Raw genomic sequence first — 13773 nt, 5'->3', positions numbered from 1 at the left:
AGAATTTGGTCAACTGTTCAACGCCGGTTATGAAATATTAAAAAAAAAAAAAATACATTCAGCTATCGAAAAAAAACATCAATATGTTGATACAAGCCATTTTCCGAATTTTTAATATAGATGCAAAAAATAAAAGAAAAATAAATCTCTACTTTTTAAAAGCATATTTTATATCAGTATATCATCTCAAGTACTCGTAAAAGATCTTATTCAAGTTCTCTTCATATAAAGAAAATTTTAGGATATAATCCTGAGGATTAATATAATGCACTCCATGTGAGATAAAATTTCACATATGCATTGAATATGAGGATTACAACACTCAATAGAGCTCACTAAAAACATGCGTTATAGAAAGATATGCGGGTGAAAAACTTTAATAAAAATATAAGTAGATGTTTATTTAACCTGCGCTTATAAGCCCTGCTGAAAGCTCTTTAAAATCCAATAGCTCTTCACTGAGTCTATGGGGCTCAAATATTGCCAATCTTTTGTGGCCTACCTCTATTATATTATTCCTCTTCTGAAAAATGAAAATCCTTAAGGTCCAAACTTTTTGGCCCCGCTGTTTGCTTATGAAGTCAGTGTATCCTTGTAAGCGATAGGGCCACTTTATCTATTCATACTTCTAGAAGGTCTATCTGTGAGGCATATGTCGAGGATTTTCGTCACAGAGGTAGGCGGCGTGGTATCATAGAATATGCTTCAAAACTAGACACGTTCTAGTTGCCATTCTTTGAAATATTCTAAGTCGGGACGCCCGTCAGTAAGGAAAATGACGATAAGGGAAAAGGGGATGAAAAAGAAATTCGGAAACTGTATAGGTTGAAGAGAAGAAGAAAAAAATGATGGAGGGGAGAAAAGTCTGGTGAATATAAAGGCTGCCTTCCCCCCTCCCAATTCGTTTTTGATCTTGCAAAGGGATAAGGCAAGAAGAGGGATGTCGTCTCAAACAGACACTGTCATGAGATCTTGACGTTGGATTGAGAAGGTAAGGGAGATGGAAAAGAAGTAAGAAAAAAAAGGAAGAAAAACAGGAGCAAAGTAAGAAAAGTAAGGGGAATAAAATAAGGTAAAATGTTTCTGTCGATAAAAAGGCCTTTCAACGCGACTTTTACCTTGAATGAAAAAGAAGTGGAATCTTAAGATCTTTGGTATTTTTCTGAGTTGCACTCCTAGTCAGGAGGTTTCGAGAACGACGATTGAGGGGTACTTTAAAAAAAAAAGTAGAAATGTAAAAAGCAAATTACTCGCTCTGGAATGAATAGTGCTCCACTCATTTTTGTAATGGGAAACATTCTTTTTCACATTAATGAACACGAATAGCTATTACATATCAGTTTGTATTTGGACTCCGATTGTTTCAATTTAATGTGTTTCATTTATTTCCCATCAGGTAAATAAAAAACTAAATGATTATATGTTATATTTGAAGTGGCACATTATTTTAGTTTCAAAAATTTTTCACAAATCTCCGAAACATTCTTTTTCACATAAATGAACATAAATAGCGTTCATATATTATTTGGTTTGGGACACAGATTGTTGCAATTCAACGCGTTTTATTAATTTTCCTATCATATAATAAACTCTGAATGATTATTTAATTATAAAGGGATTCATTACTTTAGAGTTTTACTGGATTTTCCGTCAGTTTTGTTATACTAGTTAGTATGTAGCCTTGTTACTGGTTATTTCAATTCTCATGAAAAACTCTGAATGATTAGTTAGTTGCCAAAGGGAAATACTTTAAGTGACGCATTTCAGTTTCACTATTTTTTCCTCATTTTTGTCCTGGTGTACATTCTTTTTATCACTATAATAAGTGCATATTACTTTAATAGGTTAAGGATATCTAATGTTTCCTTTTAACATGTTGTGTTCATTTCCTAAACTTTAAATAATAATTTTAAAAAATCTGAATAATGTTTCCCTACAAGGCGAAGCATTTGTAGTATCATATAATTTTAATTTTTCCTTCATTTTTGCTGTTACACTTTTATTTTCCCATAAATAAACATAAATTGATTTCATATAGGGGAAGAGCGGGCAAGATGGACCACTTAAGGAAACTTGATTGAAAAAATAGTAAACTAGAGCAATTTTATATCTTTTATATTGTAAACATATAGTGAGAACATTGCTCATACATATTTCATACAGAAAATAAATAAATAATAAAGTTCAATAATGATAACTTAACATAAACAAAAATAGAAGATTGTCCCATTTTGTCCGGGCTACCCGGGCAAGATGGGACACATAATTATATTTCAAAAATCACTGAAATTAATGTCAGAATAAGAGAATAATCTACAAAAAAAAACGTCCCTAAACATCACAGTTACTGCATAAGAAGCGGCCAAAACCGGAATAAGCACTGCAAGCTTCATGAGCCCATTCTAAGCAATCTGAATATTGTCTGTCAATTAATTAATTATAAATTATTTTTATAATTTTTTCTTAAATAATTTGTTAAGTAATATTTGCCAGTTCAAATTTCTTTTTGATAATATTGCCTTATTTTTTATGCTTTTTGCCAAATCCGGAGAGTTTAATTCTTATATTACACTTTTACTCTACTTTGGCAGTCTCATCTTGCCCGGATAGTACATTTTTTAAAAAAGATATCCGCAAATTTGTTTAAATAAATAAATTTTAATTTACACTACTCATTATGTTTGTACAGTAATAACAAACACTACATGGCCACAAATTTGAAAAATTTGTTGCAATGTATTAAACAAATAATATCAGCATACAAATCAGGAAAAATATTTTACCACAATATGTAAAAAAAAAAAAAAAAAAAAAAAAAAAAAAACAATGCTTGCACTTCGGCAACATCTTGGGAACTGACGAAAAAACTTGTGCATATTGAGAACAACAATATTTTCTTTCCGAAAATGCACTTTAGATGTCGCTATCGTGATGCGCAAGGAAAAAAAAAGCAATGTCCCGTCTTGCCCGGTGGTCCCATCTTGCCCTACCTTCCCCTACTTGGCACGGGGCATCAATTTGTTATATCATAACATGCTCTTTTTGCAACAACTGAAAAAAGCAACATAATTTTGGTAATAAAACTAAATTATACGTCGTTTAAACGATTCATTTGGTAATTTTTCAGTTCATCCGTTCATATGGTAAAGTATTATCGGAGGTTTTGGTTTATGAATTTTTACTTCTTATTACGACTCATTTATTGGTGAATGCAAAATTTACAAATAAATTTAACCGAAGAAATGATTTTTATGACATGCTCTAATGTGACATGATAAAAATATCAAATTTCACCAAATTTTTACACGTATTATAAAGTAACATTTTATTATTTATTTTACCAAAATGATTACCAAGGCTCTTCCGTAAAATTTATCACGCTTTTTGGTGTTCCTATAGAGGCACAAACATGGTAAATCATGATATATTCTGGTAGTTTTGACCATACTTTTTTTCCCTTCTTGAAAAAGACACTAAATTCCTTTATCGAAAAAATGCAAATATATATAAATTAAAAAAAAAAAAAAGAAGAAGAATGAAATAGAAAATTAAAAAAAACAAGTATAGGGGAAAATGTATTATTTGCTTTTTAAGTTATGTCCAGAAAAGGAAATATTGGTATATTTTGGAAGTTTATTAACACCAAAAGCTTGCATAGTATTCAAATAGCGATTTAGATTTTATTTAATAATAGAAGAAAGTTCATGGGCCTCATCAAATTAAACAATCATTAAACTTCATCCAAATTTCACTCTTCATAATTAAATTATTAAATACTTGCGCCTTCTATTTTCAGGAAAGAAATGAAACATTAATGCCACAATAAGCATTTTTTGTCAAAACTCCCAAGAGAAAAATTTCAAGTTTCTCAAACAGTCAATAAATACAAGTACAAGACGAAGAACAGAAGAAAAAAAGTTTTTTTCTTTACAACATTCGACTTCCCATTGCATTTAAGCAATATAATTCAACAAATATTCTCTTCTCACCAAAGTGGCAAAAAATAGAAGTAAAAAAGAATCTCATTTTTCGAAGCTTCTTATCATTCCTCTGCCTCAATCAAATAATCTTTCCGCAGGTTCTTGCATTTATACGTGTGCTGAAAGCTCTCTCTTCGCCAACACACACACACAACAATCTTACACCCACCGCCAATCGCTTCTGTCCCTAATCTCGTTACCCTAATGAACGGCAAATCTATATCAATGGTAAGGCGTCGCCAAACGAGATTACAGGTTGTTAGGATGATACTCTACATCGAGTGTATAAGTACCTTAGGGAAAAGGATGGAAGATACATGTTTGGTTGCTGTTTATACAACCGGGTGGAGCTACAATACAAGGTTGTGAACAGTGCAAAAGCTCGTGCCTTCAGAAACGGCCAAGGGGATAATGTTTTTATTCTTTTCTTGTGAGAATTTGTGATGCGTGAATTTGAATGCCACGAAAAAGATGAGGATTCGATTGCATTATCTTTCTGTCTTCGCCAGAAGCATGGAGATGTTAAAAGGACCTTTGGGGTACCACGTGTTGTCAAAGCTTGTATAGTCTAGGCGCGATTAAATATTGTTCGATTTGAGTTAAAGTTTAAATTGAGCAAATAATTTTGCAAAATAGATATGACTGAGTATTCTGGTTTATTACAGAAGGTATGGGGATATGGTTTATTACATGCTCTGTTATTTTAATGGCAAAGCCATTTTGGATTCGAAAGCAAAAATGCATTTAAAATGTAAGAGCACGTTTTATGATAAACCAAAAACACACCATATAGTGTCTTTTATGTCATATAATGTATCATACACAACATTAAATAAAAATCACACCACAGTTTGGATCTGCCGCATAAACCCAGGAGAGTTAGATACACCAAGGAAAAGAACATGGCCATAACTACCAAAATATGGTACAATATGGTACACCAAAAAGTTCTGTAGTTTTTTGCGAATTGCTTTAGGAAAATTACCAATAAAATATGCTTTTATAATAGGGGATAAGATTTGGTAAATGTGATAAAATTTGTTAATCATGACACCTTAGAGCATGGCATAAAAACTATTTATTCGTTAAAGTTTACTTTTGCTTTATATTTTTGCTAAATGTACTTTTTTGTTTTGATAATACGAACTTTAATTTTGAAAACGAGAATTTCCGTTTAACCGTCATCATATGAATGGTTTAAATACCATATATTTTGATTTTTAATACCAGAATTAGGATTCTTTTTACCAGAAACGTAACTACCATTCCAGTGCGGTAGTTTTACCAGATTTTTTTTATCTGCATGTATAATTTAAAGAATAATATATAACCGGTCATTACTTAAAGAAAACAAATTCACATTTAAAAAGAATAATTAAGAAACTGTTTGACTATTGAAAATTTAACATTTTGTTTCTAGAAGTTATAAAGGAATTTTTTTATTTATTTTTTAATGAAAAAGAACACTTATGGTTTCTTCTCTAAATAAAAACAAGTTTTTCTAATTTAGTAGCATTAATCAGCCTTTATATTTCTAACAAACACCAGACGGGAAATCATTTAACAATACAATATATATTAATCATTAATGCATAGGTAGATGATAGCACACAGTATGGAAGGTTCCATACACAATAGCTTTCAAATTATTTCTAAGCCCGAAAAATATTGAAGGCGCAATCTTCCAAACTGCTGTTTGACTCGTATGCTAATAACTACCTTCATAAACATGTTTCGAACACGACATAACTCTCGGTTGTTATGTTTACCATCTAGGTGTTGACAAATGGAGTCATCTCCATGGTTTGAGCATCACAAACAGCTGAGAGGCGAACCTTGCGCACATTGTAAAGTTCTGACAAATTAAAACGATCGTCTATCATATGTGGTTTCCTCCAGTGCTTTTGTGCCCCTTTCCATTCTGCCTGAACCCTAAACCACTTCATAATGGAGGACGCAGGGGGTTGCAACCTTCGAGCCATAGAAAAGCAGCCAAGCAAGTCTAAAATCTCATTAGAAATGGAAGGATGGCTTTCAAAGAGGACAGATTGGGGAGTGAGAGCAGGGAATTGAGCTTGGAATTTTCTTTAAAAGGTGAAACTGGAAGATTGTTTGAAATTTCGTGCCAAGTTAGCGGCAGCGTGTTCGACTCGAACGATGGACATTGTAAGCGAGAATGGAAGGTTGTTCAACTGTTTTCGAATCACGGTTTAACTAAAGGTGGAGAATTGCAAGATGTTTTCTGGCCTGTTAAGTATCTACTCAGCCAAATAAAATGGCGAGTTTGCTGCAACTTCCAAGCAAATTTTACTTATTTTAAATAAATGGTTTAACAAATTATATAGTCTGCTTAACTTCTATGTGCCGCCACGAATTCTTTGATGTGCTCCTTTTACCCAATGCTAGAGAAAGAGAAATCACGACATAAGCTAGCCATATTTATTACTCAGAATACATCATTTTTATACTAAGGCGACTAAATTGAAGAACTAGTGAAATAGTTCTTCAATTTGATTTGACATCTACCAAATTTTATTTTGCAATAAGAAGTATGTGGGATCTTAATCAAGCAACAGGAAAAAAATAGTAAAATATTTTTTTGTAATATTGGCTTATTTTATAGTCTATTAACTTGCATGTTTTTGCACTGTTAACAATTTTGGTACTTTGTTAGAAATTGCTAGCCAAATATGGTTAAGAACAATTTGTTTACTAGTTATTTTAAAATATTCCAACAAAAAAGGCAAATAACCGAAAACAAGATGGTATTCAAACTGTTAACTTTAAGAAGAACCGTTCAATAACTGCTTTCATTTAATACGATTAAACAACCAGAATTTCATCGAGCCAATTAGGCCCAACTAATGAAGCCACTAAGTTCTTTGCAGCCGGTTACATATTATCGCCGAAAGAGCAAATCTGTAATCTGTTGCAAGTAAGTACCAGCGTTGACGCTTAAATATTTTTTTGCATTCCATTTAACACATGAAGAGTTTCCAGTGTCCTGCACTCTTCAATTTATGACCCTGGACTATAAGAATATGATACTCTCATTCATGCATAGATGGCAGCACCATAAAGTTGTTCAAAGCAAAACGGTTTAGTATTTCCCATTTCTTAAGATAGGTGAAACAAGCAGATAAACTTATGAAACCATATCCCACTGTTTATTTGATAAAACACAACTCAGCCACAACCTAACTTCAATGCCCAATATCTATCATAAATACCTAAAAATCTGCTTAAAGTAAATATTTTCTAAGTAAAAAATAATTTATTCTACAGAATGAAATTTTTACTAATTTTAGAAATAAAAATTAGCTGGTCTGTTACATCTTGGATATCATAAGAAGCAGAAATATAAAGAGAAAAGGACAGATTTTAAATACGTTTCTGATAACTATTATTCCTGATAGGTGATGTGCATAAATTGACTATAATAATAATAATAATAATAATAAACTAGTTCTAGATTCCATTTTAGACAAATCTAACAAAATTCTAAAGGCACTTAACTTAAAAAATGCTCACATGTGATATCCATTGTTAAAAATAATTTGCATTCCAACTTAACGATATTTTTTTTAATAGATTTTAGGGGAATAATCAGGTTTTCTTCCGAAAGAAGCCATAGGTTTTCACTAAGAAGCGAAATAAAAGAACTTATAAAGAACTTTTAATCCTACCAACATGTTTAAAAAAAGTATCCGTGGAGTTAAAAACTGGTTGAAAATGATATCGGGCCGAGGTTAAATCTTAATGTTGTCAAGCTATCATTTTACAAGACTTGTCCACAGTATAACTGGTTCAAGGGCGTTCAAAAAGGCAACTTAGCGGTGGGTCTTATTTGTCTATTTTATCAAGCCACTTATAAAAATAAAATTATTTTTATCTATTGAACACAAATATATGCGTGCTGTATTTTTGCTTTTTGAAACAGCTAATACAATGTAAAAATAATAATAATTAATAATAAAAAACAGTAAAAAATAAGTTATAAAAAGCTACACTATTAGAAATTTTGGACAGTAGTGAATCATAATATTGTTTAAAATTATTGAACCGTAGCAAAGTTCCAAGGTGCGCCACATTGCACAAAATACTGGATCAAATTACGGTGCAAAGTACCGGTACCCAAGGAACTAGTACTTGCCATAAAATCCATTTTCACCGAAACGGTAATGTAAAATCTATTTTTATCGAATATTACGAAACAAAAAATCTGACGTACCATAATTTTCACTGTAATAATTACTGAATCACTCTAATTAAATAAATATTATTGTAAAAATTACGGTATAATATTTTAGGATAAAAATGGATTTCACGGATAAATGATTACTCAATAATAAGATTCAACTTTAAATGGAAAACTGGAACAATTTAGCACCTTTCTGCAGGAAAAGGTGCATGATGGTGTTGTTCAAGAGGCAGATATTATGGTTAAGCGTTGCATTAAAATCGATTTTTCTAAGATTGTAGCGTTTACTGTTTCAGTCAAAGCAAATTTTGTTTCAGTCAAATAATTAAATTTCATTTTAGGAAACTAAAAATTTTTTCTCTGTATTTAAAAAAAAAAAAAAAGAATAAAGAAATAACTGTATATTTTTTTCGCCTTCCGGGAAGAAAATCAAAACAACTTTCAAAAAAGATACGTCAAAAATTACTTGGATATAAATTCATATACGATTCATAAAACGAAACATCATTCGATAATGGTGTCTTTTCAACAGCGGACATGAAAAATCCTTCTTGATGTATTTAAGCCCAGATCGGATAGCTTATATAGAAGTCATAAAAATGGTGTTTTTTGCCTAACTAAATAATAAAATTTCTATCCTAAAATAAAATTTGAATTTATGAAATTAAATATTTCTCCCTCCGTATCTAAAAATAAGAGTAATAGCATTCGATCTCTTTTACTTTCCAGACAAAATTATCGAAGTGTCAAATAATTTTTTTTTCAAAAATTACATCAATTTGATAACAATTCATAAAATCAAACCACTTTCGACAACGATATCTTTTCAACAAATATTAAAAAGTGAAGGATTGCCATAAAAAATCAGTCTTCCCGTATCTAAAATATAATAAAAATAATGTATAATATAATAACAATGGATCTTTTTCGCCTTTATGACAAAAAATCAAGCAACTTTCGCAAAAGATGTATCAAAAATTACTCTTATGTCAATTCGATAATAATTAAAAGAAAAAAAGAGAGAGAGAGAGAGAGAAAGAAAGAATCTTATTCAACAAACTTTGAAAAGTAGACGGGGGCCATAAAAAAAATCATTCTTCAAGTATCTAAACACAGACCGGACAGCTAACATGGACGTCACTCTATTTGCCTCAGTCGGGCAAAATTATTAAAAGTTCTTTTACGGTATAAGATTTGCTTTTATAAAATTAAAATAAAAGCAATAGTTAAAAATTGCTTCCTCTTATCTAAAAAATAAAATAACAATAGAGCTTGCCTGTTTGACAAAAAATCAAAACAGCTTCCAAAAAAGATTATAAAAAATTACTCTTATATCAATTCGATGACGATTCTGAAAAAAGAAACAGCATTCGACAATGATATCTTTTCAACAAACATTGAAAAGTAAACGGAGGGCATAAAATATCATTCTTGACGTATCTAAGCGCAGACCGGACAGCTGATATGGACTCCATGAAAACGACATCTGCCATGAATATTTCGCAAAGGCGATCCTATAGGAGGGGACGAAGGATCAAACACCCTCCTCTCCTCCCCCAGAACATTTTAAAACTAAAATAAAAACGGGAAAAAGAGGAAGACCGGGATCGAGTCAGAGGGGGTTCTCCCGACGACAACTTGAATTGAGTTGTAATTGGGTGACAATTGAGGTTCGAGATGGCTGCACGAGTTCCCACCCCTTCATTTGAATAGAATGGGCACAGGGGTCCATTATTGTATCAAGCTAATGATTTTCGCCAAAGGGAAACCCTCCCTAGGGAGTTGGATGATACAACATGATCATGTTAGTGGTGTTGAAGGCGAAAAACGGTTCAGGGGAGACATTGAAGGGCGGGGGTTTAATCCATTTCTGTTGAGTTCCATTGCTTTTAGGAATTTATTTATTCGGCAGCGAATGAGATTAAAACAAGGATTTTACGCCTGAAAGGGCGGTATTCGTAATTGCATCATTCAGCAGTGAAAACGTAAAGGAAAACAAAAGTGCTCGCATTGTCGCCCTGATGTTAGTAATTGCTTTCATTTTCAGCTTTCAAGAATTGAATTGCATTTTAGATTCAATGTTTTGACAAATCCCATCATGTTTACAGAAGCTGCTGTCAACGAATTAATTTATTAATTCATTTATAAGAAATAGATATTACACATTATTCGTAATTGCATCATTCAGCAGTGAAAACGCAAAGGAAAACAAAAGTACTAACATTGTCACCCTGATGTTAGTAATTGCTTTTATTTTCAGCTTTCAAGAATTGAATTAAAATTTTCATTCAATGTTTTGACAAATCTCATCATGTTCACAGAAACTATTAATAAATTAATTTATTGAACCATTATAAGAAATAGATATTACACATCATTCGTAATTGTATCATTTGTAAATGCATCAATCGTAATTGCATAATTGCATTGCAGTTTCCGTAATTGCATCATTCAGCTGTGAGAACGCAAATGAAGGCAAAAGTACTTGCATTGTCACCCTGATGTTAGTAATGGCTTTCTTTTTCAGCTTTATTGAATTGCGTTTTGCCTTTAATATTTTAAAAAATCTCATCCTGTTTACAGAAATTTCTATTAATCAATTAATTTATTAATCCATTGTAAGAAATATATTTTACATTTTATGTCTGGTGAAGAAAATGAATCATTTGACGTTGAAGTGTGGAACTTTATTCTATTTCTGCTAAGTTATTTTGCTTTTAGAAATTTATTTATCAGACAGCGATTGAGATTAAAAGAAGAATTTCACGCTTAAGTGGATGGTTTTGTAATTGCATCTTTCAGCAGCGGAAACGTAAATAAAAACAAAAATGCTTGCTACATAGATGCTAATAATTGTTCTCATTTCCAGTTCTCAAGGACTGGCGACAAATTATACTTAAATTTTGATAAGTTTTTCATTCAGTTGATACTGCTATCAATCCATTACTTTATCATAAAATATAGCTCATTTTATAATAAGATATTGCTTATTATTATTAGATATTGATCCTATTAAAGTAGGATTGTTAAAACAGCAAACAACATGAATTACATTTCATATTAACACCTAAAAATGTCCTCGTAAAAAAATTCTTGATAAAATTACCATACTCATGACATTTCTGGTGGGGGAAAAAATCCTATTACTATGATAATAGAAACCAAATTATACTGTATATAAACTATTCAAGTGGTAGTTTTTTCTCTCATATGGTAATGGTTTATAGAAAATTCCGGTTTATGTATTATAGTTTTTATTACAACACATTCAGTAAAATATAAAAAACTGAATACTAAATTTTACCGAATAAATAGTTTTTACGTCATGCTTTAAAGTATCATGATAAAATTACCAAATTTACCAAACTTTATCACAAAATCATATTTTATTGCTGATTTTACCAAAGTCATTAAAAAAGCGCATTGGCAATAATGACTGGGATTTTTGTGCTGCCACAGAGCCAAAAACACGAAAATTTTTTGCCATAGTATTGTAGCATTGGCCATGCTTTTTTCCCCCTCAGTATAAGATATAAAATTGTGACTCGTTTGATATTTAACTTCCTTTAAAATTACAAATATTGATAAATTTTTCTTATTTATTATATACATATAAATTTAATAACTCAAATACAGATTATTGATTAGATGCATCACAGATTTGATATGGATAATGCAAATCTATAAAATGCATCAAGATCTGTGAATTTGGAAGAAGAATTTCAGAAGGTTTAGAATGTGGAATTTCGTCGTTGGCATATTTTGTTGTTTTATTAAAGTTCGAATATTTAGGGGCTATGAGAAAACAATGGATTAAGATTTAAAATCTATTTGTCTTTATATTAGCATTAAACACCAGGCGGTATTTAAAAAATTCTACTGCAAGCATAATTGATCTTTCATAAGCAATGATACTAAAAGCAATTTTTATATGATTAATTGATATAGTAAATGAATTTGTTTATTACTTTGACATAAGAAATTTATATAAGGAGCATATAATGCAATTGTGGTATGTATTGTTTTATTTATCAATGCATAATTCTCTATAATATCAACGAAGAATAATTTTATTCAAATATATCATCACAAAAAGACGTTACTCAATTTCCACTTGCTAATTGCTCTAAAATAAAAAAAAATACGTTACATATAATTTAAAAAAAAAATACTAATGATGCGAAAAAAGTAACTTTGTCACAATTTTACATTGAAACTCATTTTTATCTTTGATCAAGAACTTTAAATATCAGTGCTAAATACGTTATATAGTCACCAACCAAAACAATATAAGTTGCGTTTTATATGTATATTCTTTTCTTTTAAATTCTGATAAATACTTTCTACCATCCACTTCTGAAAATAAGAGTTATTCTTTATCATTTAGAGTGCTTAAAAGAAAAGGGGCGAATTAATTTAGCGCAAGATTCAGCTTTCTGTTAGTTAATTATCAAAATTATACACTATATTATTTGTGTTCCTTCGAGTAAACTCTGGGGTATATTAACTAAATGCGTGATTTTATTTTAATACTGAAGCGAAAAATTTACAGTACAATATAGTACAATACAGAGAGTACAATATAAAGTACAATATAGAAAATAGGCAACAACGACAAATGCGTATCATAATTGCAGAGCTTAGTGGAAGAAAATACCCAGAGACAATCTGTAAACAAATTTTTTAAATAATAATAATAATATTCTTTTTACTAGGTCATTATGTAAAAGTGTTTTTCAAATTCGAATGTGAATTTTTGATACAGCCTCCAATTATTTCTTTTTCTTATATACTATTTGCTAATGCTGATATTAAGAAAAATAAATAAATAAACAACATAAAACTTAAAAAACATAAAGCAGAAAACAGTCTCAAAGCATGCAAATTAATTGATGCTTGTTCCATCATAATTTTAAAGTTTTGTACAATTAAATATTCTAATTACTATCTTAAAAGTGTTTCCAGCAATCACAAATTCTTGAAATTAGGATTAACAGAAGCTTTATTAATTAGGATTAGAAGTATACAGAAACAACATAAAAACACTTTTTTCAATACCGCTTTAAATTAATAAATATTGATTGAATCTAAATTTGAGACTACGTGAAACACTTTTGAAAATATGATCTAACTATCCCACTAAAATATTCGTGAACAACGTTTCTTTTTATGATACAAATTATTTCCATTAATCGCCCATAGGTTGAGCCAGTATAATTAGGTTTGCAACCTTTATCTGGCATAAACATATGTACCTATGAACCAGTCAACCCTGCTGAAAGGAGTACCATTGGCTCTAATCAACTTAATTCAAATATGCGGGTTATTCGATTGTCATTAACCCGCAATAGTCAATATTAAATGCCATGTTTTCACGAAATATTACTTTGAAATGGTATGTGAATACATAGTATACTGGTTTTGAGAATACAAAGTCATTTCAATAATAAACAAATATAATTAGAGCTGCTACTGTTAGTATCATTAAACATAAATGGCATTTAAAGTTGTATAAAAATAATAAAATGCTAATGAAAAGTATATTATAAATATTATAATGCTATTTATTTCATTCCGAAATAATCAGTAATT

At 30.5% G+C, this 13773-nt stretch overlaps 1 protein-coding gene across 4 annotated transcripts in view; it reads right to left on the bottom strand.

Annotated features, from left to right (window-relative positions):
• LOC107441893 (paired box protein Pax-6) overlaps nucleotides 1–13773 on the bottom strand; it is a 94250-nt gene that overhangs the window by 67778 nt on the left and 12699 nt on the right. The window lies entirely within an intron of this gene.

This window comes from Parasteatoda tepidariorum, chromosome 2, assembly GCF_982258835.1.
Source record: "Parasteatoda tepidariorum strain Cologne lab strain chromosome 2, Ptep-v5.0, whole genome shotgun sequence".
Lineage (NCBI taxonomy): Eukaryota > Metazoa > Arthropoda > Arachnida > Araneae > Theridiidae > Parasteatoda > Parasteatoda tepidariorum.
The sequence above is the reverse complement of the archived record's forward strand: the minus strand, read 5'-3'. Positions and strand labels throughout refer to the sequence as shown.